General features: G+C 27.0%; 1 protein-coding gene across 15 annotated transcripts in view; it reads left to right on the top strand.

Moving 5' to 3' along the window:
* Sarm (sterile alpha and armadillo motif) overlaps nt 1-19,111 on the top strand; it is a 309,482-nt gene that overhangs the window by 190,587 nt on the left and 99,784 nt on the right. For 4 of the 15 annotated variants that reach the window (XM_075308457.1, XM_075308458.1, XM_075308460.1 and 1 more), the window contains exon 1: nt 17,754-18,212. The exons of 9 other annotated variants lie outside the window; for them this stretch is intronic. The gene's annotated coding sequence lies outside the window, so the exon portion shown is untranslated. Of the gene's footprint in view, nt 1-17,753; nt 18,213-19,111 lie in introns of those variants that run through there. 2 more of the 15 variants (XM_075308459.1, XM_075308464.1) reach the window with 1 other exon arrangement.

Raw genomic sequence — 19,111 nt, forward strand, 5'->3', positions numbered from 1 at the left:
AAATTTTGACAAAATTTTCTATGGAAATGAAATTTTGACAAATTTGTGTATAGAAAGAGAATTTTGATTAAATATCCTATGGATATACAATTTTGACAAAATTTCCTATGGAAATAAAATTTTGGCAAAATTGTCTATACAGAAATAAAATTTTGACAAAGTTTTCTATAGAAATAAAATTTTGACAAAATTTCGTATGGAAATAACATTTTGGGACAAAAGTGTAAACCGATTTCTCGAAAAAAAAAATCCACACAAAAATCCCCAAATTTATGGAAATTCCCCACCAAATCCCCAAGTCATAAATTTCTTCCCCATACACGAAAAAATATCCCCATTTTGGGGAAAAATCCCCAATACTGGCAACACTTCCATGGAAATAAAATTTTGGCAAAATTGTCTATACAGAAATAAAATTTAAAGACGACTATAGAAATAAAATTTTGACAAAATTTCGTATGGAAATAACATTTTTGGGAAAAAAGTGTAAACCGATTTCTCGAAAAAAATCCACACAAAAATCCCCAAATTTATGGAAATCCCCACCAAATCCCCAAGTCAGAAATTTCATCCCCATACACGAAAAATATACCCATTTTGCGGAAAAATCCCCAATACTGGCAACATTGCCAGAGAATGAAGAAGCCAACCAAAATGTGTGATATAAGTTTTCAATAATTGCTAAATTGTCAAAGCTATTTAGAGGCAAAATTTAAAGATCAATGGCTAGAATAAGAAATTTAGATGTGATGTAGACTATTTTATAATTGAATTTAATTTAATTTTGATTGATATAATATTTATTTTTAATATTTAATTTATAAATTTACTTTTGCAAACTAAAAAGCAATGGTTATAGAGTTTTGCAATTATTTTCAACTTTTTGAAAATGCCAACATCTCTTAATTTGTCAACTAGTAAAAAAATAAATAAAAACGTCGAATTTTCCGAATCTGTAAAAAGTCGAAAAGATTACTTTTGGACAACTCGAATCTCTTCCAATTTGGAAAATTTTATGGAAGTAGACTGTTGCACAACTCAAAAAGTCGTTCTCTTTCAAATTTCAAAAAGGCAAAAAGGGGACTTTTCCAAATTTCGAAAATGTCCACTTTTGAAATTTAGAAAAGCACAAATAATTGATTTTCCACATTTTTGTATAGCAAAAAAGTCGAATTTTGAAAAAAAAAAATCGAAAAGTCTACATTTGCAAATGTCGACTTTTTTAAGTTCTGCAATGGATTTTCCAAATTTCAAAAAAGACCAAAATTCTCCTTTTTATATTTTAGAAAAATTTAATTTCAAAACTTGAATATCCGAAATTCCAATTTTTCACATTTTGATGAAGTCAAAAATTCGTTTTGTTTTGTTCAAATTTTGCAAAATTAGAAAAGTCGGCTTTCCGAATCTGTGAAATGTCGAAAAGTCTACGTTTGCAAAACTCAAAACTTTTCCAAATTAAAAAATTTTGTGAAAGTAGACGTGTGCGATTTTTTTAATTTTAGAAAATATCGAAAAGTCGACATTCGAAATGTTGAAAAGCTCAAAACGCCAACTTTTCCAAGACTCGTAAGGTCAAATGTCGACTTTTCACATTTTGAAAAAATCGAAAATTTCTTTTTTGTTTTGTAACATTCGAAAAGTCGACTTTTTCAAAACCTGAAATAAGTCTAAAAGTCGACTTTTTTAAATTTTGCTATGCTTAAAAGATTTGTTCAAATTTTGAAAAAGGTTGAAATTGCCAAATTAGAGAAAATGTCTTGAATGTTGACTTTAGTAAAACTCAATTAGGCAGCAATTTCAAGTTTTGTGGAGGTCGAAAAGAACAAAAAGACATTTGGGAAATAACAAAATGTCGACAGTACCAAATTTTAGAAAAGCATACTTTTCCGAATTGTGAAACTCGAAAAGTCTACTTTTTTATATTTTGTAAAAATCGCAAAGTCGTCGATATTTGGAAAAAGGCCAAAAGTGGATTATTTCAAACGTCGACATTTTAAAATGTCGAATATTCTACTTTTTCAAATTTCGAAAGAGTCGAAAGGTTTTTTTCTGCAAAACTTGTAAAAGTCGATAGACCACATTTTCAAATTTTGAAAATGATGAATAATCGTCTTTCCCAAATTTGACATAGTCGAAAAGTCGACTTTTTGATTCTCGTTGAAATCCCTATTTGATGGGTGCTCTGTGTGGTTGTCATAAAAAAGTTACATCACATTTCCCATTCAATTCACATTCGACTTTTCTAATGTTGTTTTCTTAGTTATAGTAGATAATTTTTCGAGTTTCAAGTGGTTAAAATCATTCACAGTGCATATTTTTAATATTTTTGGATAATCACGGAATAAAAAACAAATCATGATAAATTCTTTTAGAAATCACTCGCTTTCCCTAAGGAATTTATAGTCTTATCAGCAAAATTTCAAATGACTAAAGTCATAAACATTCTTTATAAAAAAAAAATGTTTGTTTTAATTAAATTCGTATGTTTGTAAATACGTTTCGTCTGAGTACACACTGGAGTTATCTTGGTCATATTGGACTACTAGAGTATGAGTAATACAATCGTCAATTTCGAAAAACAATTCATCATACGTCACAAGGGATCATCACACATTGGCTTCGAAGCACCGTTACCACAGTTGGTAGAACTGTACCAAAATGGTAGATTGTTTTACAGTTTGCTAAATTGATAGAATTCTTGATGTTTTGATAGATTTTGCAAAATATTCCTCTACAACTAACAGGTGCTTCATAAATTTTCTATGGAAATAAAATTTTAACAAAATTTTCTATAGGAATAAATATGTGACAAAATGTTCTATAGACATACAATTTTTAAAAATTTTCTTTAGAAATAATATTGTGACAAAATTTTCTATAGAAATAACATTTTGCAAAAATTTTCTATAGAAGTAGAATTTTGCAAAAATTTTCTATAGAAATAAATCTTTGTCAAAATTTTCTATAGAAATAAAATTTTCTAGAGAAATAAAATTTTCCAAAAAATTTCTATAGAACTAATATTTTGCTAAAATTTTCTATAGAAATAAAATTTTACAAAAATTTTATAGAAATAAAATTTTCCAAAAATTTTATAGAAATAAAATTTTGACAAAATTTTCTATAGAAATAAAATTTTGACAAAATTTTCTATAGGCAAAATTCTCTGTAGAAATAAAATTTTGAACAAAAATTCTATAGAAATAAAATTTTGAAAAAATAAAATTTTAACAAAATTTTCTGTAGGAATAAAATTTTTACAAAATTTTCTATAGGAATACAATTTTGACAAAATTTTCTATAGAAAAAAAATTTTGACAACATTTTCTATAGAAATAACATTTTCACAAAATTTTCCAAAAAAATTACGTTTCGACAAAATTTTCTATAGGAATAAACATTTTCACAAAATTTTCCAAAAAAATAACATTTTGACAAAATTTTCTATAGGAATAAATATAATGTTGACAAACTTTTTTACAGCAATAAAATAAAATGTTGACAAACATTTTTATAGAAATAAAATATTGCAAAAATTTTTTTATAGAAATAAAATTTTGCAAAAAATTTCTATAGAAATAAAATTTTGCAAAAATTTATTTATAGAAATAAAATTTTGCAAAAATTTTGTAGAAATAAAATTCTGCAAAAAGTTTCTATAGAAATAGAATTTTGCAAAAAATTTCTATAGAAATAACATTTTCCAAAAATTTTCTGTAGAAATAAATTTTTCCAAAAATTTTCTATAGAAATAATATTTTGCAAAAATTTTATAGAAATAAAATTTTGCAAAAATTTAATAGAAATAAAATTTTGATAAAATTTTCTATAGAAATAAAATTTTGACAAAATTTTCTATAGAAATAAAATTTTGACAAAATTTCAATAGAAATAAAATTTTGACAAAATTTCAATAGAAATAAAATTTTGACAAAATTTTCTGTAGAAATAAAATTTTTTAAAAAAATCTATAGAAATAAAATTTTGAAAAAATAAAATTTTAACAAAATTTTTACAAAATTTTCTATAGGAATAAAATTTGGACAAAATTTTTCTGTAGGAATAAAATTTTGACAAAATTTTTCTATAGGAATAAAATTTTGACAAAATTTTCTATAGGAATAAAATTTTGACAAAATTTTCTATAGAACAAAAATTTGACAAAATTTTCTATAGAAATAACATTTTGACAAAATTTTCCAAAGAAATAACATTTTGACAAAATATTCTATAGGAATAAATATAATGTTGACAAACTTTTCTATAGAAATAAAATGTTGAAAAACATTTCTATAGCAATAAATTATTGCAAAAATTTTCTATAGAAATAAAATTTTGTAAATAAAATTTTCTATAGAAAAAAAATTTTGACAACATTTTCTATAGAAATAACATTTTCACAAAATTTTCCAAAAAAATTACGTTTCGACAAAATTTTCTATAGGAATAAACATTTTCACAAAATTTTCCAAAAAAATAACATTTTGACAAAATTTTCTATAGGAATAAATATAATGTTGACAAACTTTTTTACAGCAATAAAATAAAATGTTGACAAACATTTTTATAGAAATAAAATATTGCAAAAATTTTTTTATAGAAATAAAATTTTGCAAAAAATTTCTATAGAAATAAAATTTTGCAAAAATTTTTTTATAGAAATAAAATTTTGCAAAAATTTTGTAGAAATAAAATTCTGCAAAAAGTTTCTATAGAAATAGAATTTTGCAAAAAATTTCTATAGAAATAACATTTTCCAAAAATTTTCTGTAGAAATAAATTTTTCCAAAAATTTTCTATAGAAATAATATTTTGCAAAAATTTTATAGAAATAAAATTTTGCAAAAATTTAATAGAAATAAAATTTTGACAAAATTTTCTATAGAAATAAAATTTTGACAAAATTTTCTATAGAAATAAAATTTTGACAAAATTTCAATAGAAATAAAATTTTGACAAAATTTCAATAGAAATAAAATTTTGACAAAATTTTTTATAGGCAAAATTTTCTGTAGAAATAAAATTTTGAAAAAAAATCTATAGAAATAAAATTTTGAAAAAATAAAATTTTAACAAAATTTTTACAAAATTTTCTATAGGAATAAAATTTGGACAAAATTTTTCTGTAGGAATAAAATTTTGACAAAATTTTTCTATAGGAATAAAATTTTGACAAAATTTTCTATAGGAATAAAATTTTGACAAAATTTTCTATAGAACAAAAATTTGACAAAATTTTCTATAGAAATAACATTTTGACAAAATTTTCCAAAGAAATAACATTTTGACAAAATATTCTATAGGAATAAATATAATGTTGACAAACTTTTCTATAGAAATAAAATGTTGAAAAACATTTCTATAGCAATAAATTATTGCAAAAATTTTCTATAGAAATAAAATTTTGTAAAAATATTCTATAGAAATAAAATTTTGCAAAAATTTTCTATAGAAAAAAATTTTGCAAAAATTTTCTATAGAAATACAATTTTGCAAAAATTTTCTATAGAAATAAAATTTTGTTGTTGTTTTTTATTTCAGCTTAAAACCATACATTGACTAAACTACAAGAGTAGCTTAACCAACAGAGGAAAAGAATGTTTGTCAAATTTATTTGGGCAAAGCCCTATAGACTGCAAGATGGTTGGATGGACGCACGTTGCGGAATTACCACATTCCTCATCAGCATCCTCTACTTGCAGCAAAACTATCAACCAATTATCAGAAAAAAAAACAAACTTTTTTACAGCAATAAAATAAAATGTTGACAAACATTTTTATAGAAATAAAATATTGCAAAAATTTTTTTATAGAAATAAAATTTTGCAAAAAATTTCTATAGAAATAAAATTTTGCAAAAATTTATTTATAGAAATAAAATTTTGCAAAAATTTTGTAGAAATAAAATTCTGCAAAAAGTTTCTATAGAAATAGAATTTTGCAAAAAATTTCTATAGAAATAACATTTTCCAAAAATTTTCTGTAGAAATAAATTTTTCCAAAAATTTTCTATAGAAATAATATTTTGCAAAAATTTTATAGAAATAAAATTTTGCAAAAATTTAATAGAAATAAAATTTTGACAAAATTTTCTATAGAAATAAAATTTTGACAAAATTTTCTATAGAAATAAAATTTTGACAAAATTTCAATAGAAATAAAATTTTGACAAAATTTCAATAGAAATAAAATTTTGACAAAATTTTCTGTAGAAATAAAATTTTGAAAAAAAATCTATAGAAATAAAATTTTGAAAAAATAAAATTTTAACAAAATTTTTACAAAATTTTCTATAGGAATAAAATTTGGACAAAATTTTTCTGTAGGAATAAAATTTTGACAAAATTTTTCTATAGGAATAAAATTTTGACAAAATTTTCTATAGGAATAAAATTTTGACAAAATTTTCTATAGAACAAAAATTTGACAAAATTTTCTATAGAAATAACATTTTGACAAAATTTTCCAAAGAAATAACATTTTGACAAAATATTCTATAGGAATAAATATAATGTTGACAAACTTTTCTATAGAAATAAAATGTTGAAAAACATTTCTATAGCAATAAATTATTGCAAAAATTTTCTATAGAAATAAAATTTTGTAAATAAAATTTTCTATAGAAAAAAAATTTTGACAACATTTTCTATAGAAATAACATTTTCACAAAATTTTCCAAAAAAATTACGTTTCGACAAAATTTTCTATAGGAATAAACATTTTCACAAAATTTTCCAAAAAAATAACATTTTGACAAAATTTTCTATAGGAATAAATATAATGTTGACAAACTTTTTTACAGCAATAAAATAAAATGTTGACAAACATTTTTATAGAAATAAAATATTGCAAAAATTTTTTTATAGAAATAAAATTTTGCAAAAAATTTCTATAGAAATAAAATTTTGCAAAAATTTTTTTATAGAAATAAAATTTTGCAAAAATTTTGTAGAAATAAAATTCTGCAAAAAGTTTCTATAGAAATAGAATTTTGCAAAAAATTTCTATAGAAATAACATTTTCCAAAAATTTTCTGTAGAAATAAATTTTTCCAAAATTTTTCTATAGAAATAATATTTTGCAAAAATTTTATAGAAATAAAATTTTGCAAAAATTTAATAGAAATAAAATTTTGACAAAATTTTCTATAGAAATAAAATTTTGACAAAATTTTCTATAGAAATAAAATTTTGACAAAATTTCAATAGAAATAAAATTTTGACAAAATTTCAATAGAAATAAAATTTTGACAAAATTTTTTATAGGCAAAATTTTCTGTAGAAATAAAATTTTGAAAAAAAATCTATAGAAATAAAATTTTGAAAAAATAAAATTTTAACAAAATTTTTACAAAATTTTCTATAGGAATAAAATTTGGACAAAATTTTTCTGTAGGAATAAAATTTTGACAAAATTTTTCTATAGGAATAAAATTTTGACAAAATTTTCTATAGGAATAAAATTTTGACAAAATTTTCTATAGAACAAAAATTTGACAAAATTTTCTATAGAAATAACATTTTGACAAAATTTTCCAAAGAAATAACATTTTGACAAAATATTCTATAGGAATAAATATAATGTTGACAAACTTTTCTATAGAAATAAAATGTTGAAAAACATTTCTATAGCAATAAATTATTGCAAAAATTTTCTATAGAAATAAAATTTTGTAAAAATATTCTATAGAAATAAAATTTTGCAAAAATTTTCTATAGAAAAAAATTTTGCAAAAATTTTCTATAGAAATACAATTTTGCAAAAATTTTCTATAGAAATAAAATTTTGTTGTTGTTTTTTATTTCAGCTTAAAACCATACATTGACTAAACTACAAGAGTAGCTTAACCAACAGAGGAAAAGAATGTTTGTCAAATTTATTTGGGCAAAGCCCTATAGACTGCAAGATGGTTGGATGGACGCACGTTGCGGAATTACCACATTCCTCATCAGCATCCTCTACTTGCAGCAAAACTATCAACCAATTATCAGAATAAATTCAGGCAGTTTATTAAACCCAACAAAAACCACACTTGAACCCTCCGAAAAAAGGTTTTACATTGATAGCCGGCTTATGCCGAAATAAATTCGAAACAAACATATCTCTTTTCCTATGCCACTGTCAAATCATCGATTTGAATTCACATGGCTGGGTTTATTTTGAGCGTGCCTCCTCTTCTTTTCCATTTGTTTTGTTTTGTTATTGTTGGTTTTGTTCTTTAAGCATTGTTGTTAAAAAATTTTGCAAAAATGTTCTATAGAAATAAAATTTTGCAAAAGATTTTATAGAAATAAAATTTTGCAAAAATGTTCTATAGAAATAAATGTTGACAAAATTTTCTGTAGGAAAATTAAAGTTTTTACGAACTTTTCTATAGGAATAAAATTTGGAAAAATTTTTTCTATAGAAATAACATTTTGACAAACTTTTTTATAGGAATAAATATAATGTTGATAAACTTTTCTATAGAAAAAAAATGTTGACAAACATTTCTATAGAAAAAAAAATATTGCAAACATTTTCTATAGAAATAAAATTTTGCAAAAATTTTCTATGGGAATAAAATTTTGCAAAAATTTTCTGTAGAAATAAAATTTTGCAAAAATTTTCTGTAGAAAAAAAATTTTGCAAAAAATTTCTACAGAAATACAATTTTGCAAAAATTTTCTATAGAAATAAAATTTTGCAAAAATGTTCTATAGAAATAAAATTTTGCAAAAATTTTATAGAAATAAAATTTTTCAAACATTTTCTATAGAAACAAAATTTTGCAAAAAATTTCTATAGAAATAAAATTTTGCAAACATTTTCTATAGAAATAAAATTTTGCAAAAATTTTCTATAGAAGTAAAATTTTGCCAAAAATTTTCTATAGACAAAATTTTCTTTATAAATAAAATTTTGAAAAAAATTTTTGATAAAAATAAAATTTTGAAAAAAATGTTTTATAGAAATAAACTTTGTGCAAAATTTTCTTAAGATATATTGCAAAATAAGATTTTTTTTGTTTGGTAGTTTTGTGGTCAAATTTGCACCAAATTTTGGTAGATTATTTTTAGCTCGCGTGGCAACCGTGCTACGAAGTCGACGAAGTACAACGAGAATTACAATATTTTAGTTTGAGATAGTTTTCCAGTAAAATTTCACGGGACAGAAATTTCGCCACAGGGGGGCAAGGGATATTACAGCTACAGTACATCTTCATGTACTTCCCCAGTTTTGCCTATCGTCTAGGTTCATTGGCTATAGGCAAAACTGGGTTTGGTTCACTGAAACCAGGATTACATAACCTGGTGCTTTTACACCTTCCAAATTTGGACAAAATTTAGGCCACCGCGGATGTCCACTTTTGAGAGGTTTCACTGTAATAATTTACTATCCATGGGTACAATTAAATTCATACGCGAATACCTTGTGACATTTTTTTTTTTGAAATTTTGAAATCTTGTTTTGAAATTATACCTCGTCACCATAGATTGGTGATGAGGGTATAATAAGTTTGTCATACCGTTTGTAACACATATATGCTTGATCAGGGAGAAATTCTAAGACGATATAACGATGTCCGTCTGTCTGTCAGTATGTGTTTCTTTTGTAACTAATGCCACAGTCTTCGATAATAAAGTTATCGTGTTGATATTGTGCATCATATAGCCCCCATACAAACCCCCCCCCCGATTTGGGGGCGGGGGCGACTAGACATCCCAATGTTTATCCGATTTACCTGAGTTTCAAAATCTGCAGATATTTTGGGTGCATAAATAAGTGTGCACCGCATGAGCTTTTATGCTATTTTCCTGAATATAGAGATATTTTGGATAGGATACTTGGATATATAGAGATATTTTCACAACATAGATATATTTTGGGTCCATACATAAGTACACCGAATATGGTGTGATTCGGTGCACGTTTTGATATATCCCTCATATAGACCGATCTCATGATTTGACTTATTTGGCTACTAGACACAGTTTTTATCCGATTTACCTGAAATTAAAAATTTAGAGGTATTTTAGGTGTGGTGAATATGTTTCACGTTTTGATGTAGCCCCCATATACCCCGATCTCCCAATTTGATTTCTTGAACATCGATTTTTTTTTTTTTGGTTCGATTTGCCTGAAATTCACAATCTAGAGGTATCTTGGGTCCATACATTAGTACGCCGAATATGGTGTGATTCGGTCCACGTTTTGGTATATAGCCCCTTAACCCCTCAAATCGAGAGATGACTTCTTCAGCGTCCAGACATCCGATTTATTATCCGATTTGCCTAAAATTCAAAATTCGGGTCCATACATAAGTACGCCGAATATGGTGCGTATCGGTCCATATTTTCAAAAAACCCTATATATGCAGATCTCCTGATTTGACTTCTTTTTCTATCTAAAATCTAAGCGAGTAAGCTCGGCTAATCGGTTCAATGTAAACAGTTTTCTAAGCGAAGACATACACCTTATGCTCGAATAACCGATTACCCAGTTAAATCCGCAAACTTTTTATTTCAATGTAAAATTTAGTTCGCTATGGCATTAAAATATATATTTTTGGACAGCTCCTCATAATATTCAATTATTTTACTAAGTATTAAATGCTGACCAAGACTATATTCAAAATTATTTCTCTGCGTGTATTTATATTATCCAATATGTTAGTTTAAAGTGCTAATAAGCTATTTCTCTATACCAGAAAAAAACATAATTATTACCATATTTAAAATAATGATGATGATCATCATAATCATCATCTTTAGGAAAATGATCAACGACAAAAAAAAAAAACAAAAACAACCGGCGACAGAGATCACGACTTTTTCAAAAATAAATAAATCCGCTAGAATGCCGCATACATTTGCTAAAACTAAATTGAGTGACTCATCTTTTGCAAAACGAAACAAATTGCAAAACAAATCACAATAATCTTCTCAGTTTTTATGTTAGTTTTTTTTTCAACATGAAACAATCGAGGGAGGCTTTGCTTTTTGGAGATTTCTTATTTAAATTAAGAAAAAAAAAAAAAAAAACAACAATAATACAAACTCGCGTGGGCACTTAAGACACTCTTTATTTGTATATTTGTTATTGTTTCTAATTTGTTTATGGACATGTTTTGGAATCTAATTTGTTAAGGTTTTTGCGATGATTTGACAGCTATACAAAGTGCATGTCACACTTGAATTTTGAATTTCCTTATAACGTAATGAGATTTGATTTCATTTATTTTTCTTATGAAATAATAACAATTTATACATTCCCATTTACGTTTGTAGGATCAATGAGTCGAAGAGCTTTCATTTGATTTTCCATGGAATTATTAGAAATGGTCATTGTATTTTGAATGAAATGAACGTGTCATCTGGGTTCGTTAGGTTGAATGATTTTCGCAAAAACAGATATGACGAAAATCTGTTAATATAATTTTATTTCATTTTATTTTATATTATTTTATTTTATATTATATTATTTTATATTATTTTATTTTATATTATTTTGTTTTTTTTTTTTTTATTTTATTTATTATATTATTTATTATATTATTTTATTTTATATTATTTTTTTATTTCATTTTATTTTATTTTTCTATTCTATTCTATTCTAGTTTATTTTATTTCATTTAACTTTATTCTATTTTATATTATTTTATTTTATTTTATTTTATTTTATTTTATTTAATATTATTTTATATTATTTTATTTTATTTTTTTATATTATTTTATTTTATTTTATATTATTTTTTTTATTTCATTTTATTTTATTTTATTTTTCTATTCTATTTTATTTTATTTTATTCCATTTAATTTTATTTTATTCTATTTTATTTTATTTTATTCTATTTTATTTTATTTTATTTTATTTTATTTTATTCTATTTTATTTTATTTTATTTTATTTTATTCTACTTTATTTTATATTATTTTATATTATATTATTTTATATTATATTATTTTACTTTATATTTTTTTATTTTATTTCATTTAATTGAATTGAATTGAATTTAATTACTTTTTGGTAGAAAAGCAAAAAGTTTACGTATGACCCCTTCTCCAGATAACTGTGTGTCATAGGCACACCTTTAATGTGTCGTAAAAATCTGCTAAACTAAATATTGATGTTAGATACTCGTAAGAATTTTCATAGCTTCGCTAGAAATTCACACAAACATGTGACACCATTAACAATACCACCTCTATTGTTACGCCTACTTCTCTTCATGTGTGTGTGTACCTTACACACCGTTAAAAAGCTCAGACAAAAGGTTAAATAAACTAAATAAAAAATTTATTTAACATATTTTTATGTAAATTATTATATGATTTTTTTTCAATTGAATACCATGAATGGCACACAATTCATGCTTTTTCCCCTTTTGTCCCATTCACAGTGTTCCTTCTTCGTTTTTTTGTTTTACATGAAAAGCCAACTGAGTGAAGGAGAATTCCAAGAATTTTCATTTAACTAATAAAATTTTGTTTTCATTTATTTATTTTTATTATATTTGCTCTTAGTGAAATCTATTTTTCATATTTGTTGAGATGAGTGAGCATGTGAGAGTTGTATGAAGAGACGTTTTTTTTTTTTTGATTTTGTTGGTTTTATAACTCATAGAAGAAAACTAATGTAGGGTGGAAACGACTATTTATTACCCTTCAGGTGATTCGTTGTGCTACCAATTTATAGCGAAAAAAGATAGAGGTGACAAAAATTGTGGACATAAATTTTTGCTTACACACAAAACGATCTAATTCAATCACGAATTTAATTGATCCAATTAATTTTTTAATTGAAATGTCTTCAATCACGAAAATGTTTGTATCAATCACAGTTTTAATTGAGTATAAAAAATATTTGAAGAATTTCAATTAATTTTTTAATTGATTCAATTAAAAAATTAATTAATTTTGATTGTAAAAATTAATTTGTGTTTTAATTATTAATTAGTTTAACTTCAATCCAATTTTCAATTAATCAGTTAAACAAATAATTGAGTTTTGCAATCGACATCGATTTAATTGTTAATGGGAACAATTAATTATTTAATAAATAACGCGAAAATTTTAACTCATTTTCTTAACTAAATTTGTGTTCATAGTTTCATTAAAAGAGTGATTGTATAAATTAATGTTTTATCTAAAGACGTAACTATATTATTTTTCGACCGTGGGGTCAAAATAAATGCCGGGAAAGTAAAGACAAATTAAGGTTAATATTGAAGCCCTGGTAATAAAAACAATTCGGCCGCAGACTATGAACATTCCAATAGGACTAAGTACGCATCAACCAAGAATGCCTTAAACAGGAGATTCCTCGCTTCACTCCTACCGCACAAAGGCCACCAAAATCTCCGGATCTCAAATCGTTTGACTTTTGCTTTTGACAACAAAAATTTTTCATTGTATTACATTCTGTAATTCTGGTAACACTTCGCACATTCAAGAATATGATCACACCAAAAAATAAATCACGAAAATTTTTCCAATTAAAGTTTTAATTGAGTTTTAAAAAATATTCAATTAAAAATTTAATTGGTTCAACTATTTTTTTAATTGCAATCAAAATCAACCACAAAAGTTAATAGTTTCAATTAATTTTTTAATTGATACTATCATTTCTGTGATTGAAGACAATTAAATTAAAACTTAATTGTATCAATTAATTTCGTGATTGAAGACAACAAATATTTTTTTGTGTGCACGTCCTACACACAACAAAATTTCACGAAAATTATTCCAATTAAAATTTTAATTGGGTTTTAAAAAATATTCAATTAAAAATTTAATTGATTCAACAAATTTTTTAATTGAAACAAAAATCATCCACAAAAATAATAGTATCAATTAATTTTTTAATTGGATCAATTAACTTTTTAATTGACCTTCAATTAACTTTTTAATTGATACTATCATTTCTGTGATTGAAGACATTTCAATTAAAAATTAATAGGATCAATTAATTTCGTGATTGAATCAGAAAAAATTTTTTTTGTGTGTAGAAAGAGTTATTTTTTAATAGGAAACATGTAACATGTTTGATGCAACCATGTTGTTTTCTCGAATATTATGTATCTGATTTCGATAACCATTTTATGTTTAGCGAGACATTTATGTCTGCTTATGTTTGCCGCAAAAATGTTTATGTTTAAGTTTGTTCCTTCTCATTGAGCTAAACATGGAATCGGGCGCAGCACTCAGTGACAAGAGAGAAATTCATCACAGTGGACATCAAAATGGACTAAATAGTCTAATTATTGGCTCCCACTATACCTAACCTTAGTTTGGCGCATCGCTGAAAATGGGCCAAAAATACAGGAGGCAACTTTCGTGCAGCGTGTGGTGGCTTCGTCGGCCGTTTGATGTCCGTCATTAATGCCAAATATAAACTCATTCCAAAATTTAATGTTATTTCCGACATTTGATACTTTTGAAAATTAACTTTGAAATTAACTTTCGGGCGGAGCCGACTACCCTGCTCCACTTTGTATATCCACATTTTCGATAGTGTATCAAATCCGTCAAATGTGTTATGTGTTATATATAAGTGTGTACGTCCCTATATACATATATTTAAATCTGCCCCGATCTGGACAAACATTTGTCAGACTTCTAAAAAATCTAACATATAGACCTAAAATTTTAGTCGGCTAATGCCCAGGGGTTGAACACAATGTTAGTAAAAAACAAGTATATACCGCCGTAAGTTCGGACAGGCCGAATCTTATGTACCCTCCACCATGGATTGCGTAGAAACTTCTACGAAAGACTGTCATCCACAAATTTCAACTCACATGGTTGTTAATATCATATACTACCACCACGTACCATATTTCAACCAGATCGGATGAATTTTGCTTCTCCAAAAGGCACCGGAGGTCAAATCTGGGGATCGGTTTATATGGGATCTATATTATTATGGACTGATAGGAACCAATTCCTGCATGGTTGTTTGATACCCTATACTAACATCACGTACCAAATTTAAACCGAATGGGAAGAATTTTGCTTTTCCAAGGTGCTCCGGAGGTCAAATCTGGGTTCTGGATTGGTTTATATGGGGCCAATATATAATTATGGACCGATATCGACAAATTTTTGCATGGGTGTTTGAGGCCATATATTAACATCACGTACCAAATTTCAACTGAATCAGAGGCTCCGGAGGTCAAATCTGGTGGTCGGTTTATATGGGGACTGTATATAATTATGGACCGATATGGACCAATTTTTGCATGGTTGTTAGAGACCATATACTAACACCTAATTTCAGCCGGATCGGATGAAAATTGTTTCTCTTAGAGGCTCTGCAAACCAAATCGGGGGATCGGTTTATATGGGGGCTATATATAATTACGGACCGATATGGACCAATTTTTCCATGGTTGTTAGAGACCATATACTAACACCATGTACCAAATTTCAGCCGGATCGGATGAAATTTGCTTCTGTTAGAGGCTCTGCAAGCCAAATCGGGGTATCGGTTTATATGGGAGCTATATATAATTATGGACCGATATGGACCAATTTTTGCATGGTTGTTAGAGACCATATACTAACACCATGTACCAAATTTCAGCCGGATCGGATGAAATTTGCTTCTCTTAGAGGCTCTGCAAGCCAAATCGGGGGATCGGTTTATATGGGAGCTATATATAATTATGGACCGATTTGAACCAATTTTTGCATGGTTGTTAGAGACCATATACTAACACCATGTACCAAATTTCAGCCGGATCGGATGAAATTTGCTTCTCTTAGAGGCTCTGCAAGCCAAATCGGGGGATCTGTTTATATGGGAGCTATATATAATTCTGGACCGATTTGAACCAATTTTTGCATGGTTGTTAGAGACCATATACTAACACCATGTACCAAATTTCAGCCGGATCGGAAGAAAATTGCTTTTCTTAGAGGCTCCGCAAGCTTAATCGGGGGATCGGTTTATATCGGTTATATATAATTATGGACCGATTTGAACCAATTTTTGCATGGTTGTTAGAGACCATATACTAACACCATGTACCAATTTTCAGCCGGATCGGATGAAATTTGCTTCTCTTAGAGGCCTCGCAAACCAAATTTGGGGGTCCGTTTATATGGGGGCTATACGTAAAAGTGGACCGATATGGCCCATTTGCAATACCATCCGACCTACATCAATAACAACTACTTGTGCCAAGTTTCAAGTCGATAGCTTGTTTCGTTCGGAAGTTAGCGTGATTTCAACAGACGGACGGACGGACGCACGGACATGCTCAGATCAACTCAGAATTTCACCACGACCCAGAATATATATACTTTATGGGGTCTTAGAGCAATATTTCGATGTGTTACAATGGTGGAGGGTATAAAAATATGGGAACCATTTAAATCAGTTTTAAGGCAACTTCGCAAAAGTGTATTTATGATTTATCGGTCGATAGCTGCGCAATTTTATAAGGAAAATATTTTGGCCATTTTTGTCCAAATCGGAGAAACATATATATGGAAGCTATATCTAAATCTGAACGGATTTCAACCAAATTTGACATGCATAGCTACAATGTTAATTATACTCCCTGTGCAATTTCACCTAAATCGGATTACAACTTTGGTATAAAAATATGGGAACCATTTAAATCAGTTTTAAGGCAACTTCGCAAAAGTGTATTTATGATTTATCGGTCGATAGCTGCGCAATTTTATAAGGAAAATATTTTGGCCATTTTTGTCCAAATCGGAGAAACATATATATGGAAGCTATATCTAAATCTGAACGGATTTCAACCAAATTTGACATGCATAGCTACAATGTTAATTATACTCCCTGTGCAATTTCACCTAAATCGGATTACAACTTTGACCTCTGTAGTTATATTACGGAAAAGATACACATATATATATGGGAGCTATATCTAAATCTGAACCGATTTCAATAAAATTTGCCATACTTGACTATAGTACTAATTGTTCTCCTTGTGCAAAATTTTAACCAAATTGGGCTAAACCCTGGCTTCTGGGGGCATATAAGGGCGAAAGATATATATGGGAGCTATATCTAAATCTGAACCGATTTCTTCCAAAATCAATACGGTTCTATTCTGATCCAAAACAGAAACTTGTGCCAAATTTGAAGTCGATTGGACTAAAACTGCGACCTAGACTTTGATCACAAAAATGTGTTCATAGACAGACGGACATGGCTAGATCGACTCAGGGACACACCCTAAGCATTTTTTCCAAAGACACCATGTGTCTATCTCGTCTCCTTCTGGGTGTTGCAAACACATGTACTAAGTTATAACACCCTGTTCCACAGTGTGGGTATAAAAATAGAAAAATATGGCGCTTTCCTTTGTTGCATTAGATATCAACCACCCTGTGTATGTTACATTTTCAATGATAAAAAAGTACATTTTTGGTTTAGAAATTCTCCACCTCTCATGTGAATTTTATATTATTCCAATTTATGCTATTTAATTTAATTTCTATTGTTTCAATTTGCTTTATATAGGGTACCCAACTCGTGCCGATATTTCTCTCCCATACACCAACACACACTATCTCACTCTCTTCACCTTTCGCTAGCATGAGCAATGCTTCTGCTTCTGATGTTTTTTGCTAGTGTGAATCTCACATTCTTGCCATTGTTGATTCCACGTTTCTTAGAGCTGTGTATCTTTTCAACGTATTGTCTGCAATTTTTTTTATTTGCTCATTTGTGTTTTTCTTTCGCTTTTCGATATTTTGTGTTTGTTTTTCATTTTTTTGTCACAGCTAGAACTTAGCTGTTGTGGCTAGAAGCAAATCAAAACGAAACTAAACGAACGAGCGAACGAACGTCTCAAGCGTAGAACACCGGAATAGTGGCACAGTGCGCGCTTTAATACAAAAAATCTAAAATAAAAAATAAACGCAACAACAACAAGCAAATAAATAAAAAATAATAATACATAATAATTAAAAAAGCAAACATTTTAATTAGACGAAGAGAAAGAATTGTTTGCAAAACGACAACGACGTGTTATATATTCGAAAGAAAAGTTTAAATTTAAATAAAAATCCCAAATACGTCAACGAAAAATAATTTAAATAGAAAACACTAAAAATCGATATTTTAGTAAAATATAAAAAAAAAAACACAACGAAATAAATTCAAACGAAAGCAAATAAAAAAAATCGAAAAATCTAATTCAAATCTAAATTAAGGTACAAAGAAAAAAACAAAAATCCAACAACAAAGGTATTGAAGTCAGAAACAAAAATAATAACAACAACAAATATATCTATAGTTAAAAATATTAATAAGAGTTATCCAGCGTTGCTTACAACTTTACCTATTAATATAATAATACAGGACATACTTCAAACGTCATTAACCCCCGTTATTATGTTATTAATTGTGTCCATGTGTCTATGTGTAAAGGCATTATGCAGCTATCAAGCCAATCACTCACCCCTGCCTATCAAAAGCTCACCACCGCTGACTCTAACCATCATCGTGTAAAAATAGAAACTTTGTATCATTCTCTAGAGGGCGGCAGAAATAACGATAGTGACAACGTTGTTGTTGTCGTAATCGTAATCGCAAAAACGTAGCCACCACATACGTAAACGTACCATAAATACCGTTTTGAATTTTCTTCTTTTTGAACTTGTTGTTGACGAACGACATACATCAAGCAAACGATGATTAAGTTGTGGTCATTCCCTTCCTATTCAAAACAAAAAAAAAAAAAAAAGAATGATTCCTAGTTTGTCTTTAATAATCTAGAGGTTAACGCATCATTGTGGCGTTTGCGGTAACTACTTTTAGTTTCAATGGCCTAAACGTCACAATGGACCAAGCATCTAGTCACCTTATAATGCAAATTCTGTGAACACCCATACACATGTACCACCATAAAACCCAAATGTGTAAGAGATATGAATCGAACACAGCCGACTATAGAAAACTCTACACAAACCAGTGTTGCCACAATGAATTTTTATTTTGGACCAACATTTTTCCGAAATTGGACCAAAAATTTGTACTAGTGGACCATTTTTTTCAAATTAAATTAATAACGTTTCAAAGTTAAATTTTTCCAAAATTTTGCTTCGATAGAAAATTTTATCAAATTTTTATACCCTGCTCCACAC

This window comes from Haematobia irritans, chromosome 4, assembly GCF_050003625.1.
Source record: "Haematobia irritans isolate KBUSLIRL chromosome 4, ASM5000362v1, whole genome shotgun sequence".
NCBI lineage: Eukaryota > Metazoa > Arthropoda > Insecta > Diptera > Muscidae > Haematobia > Haematobia irritans.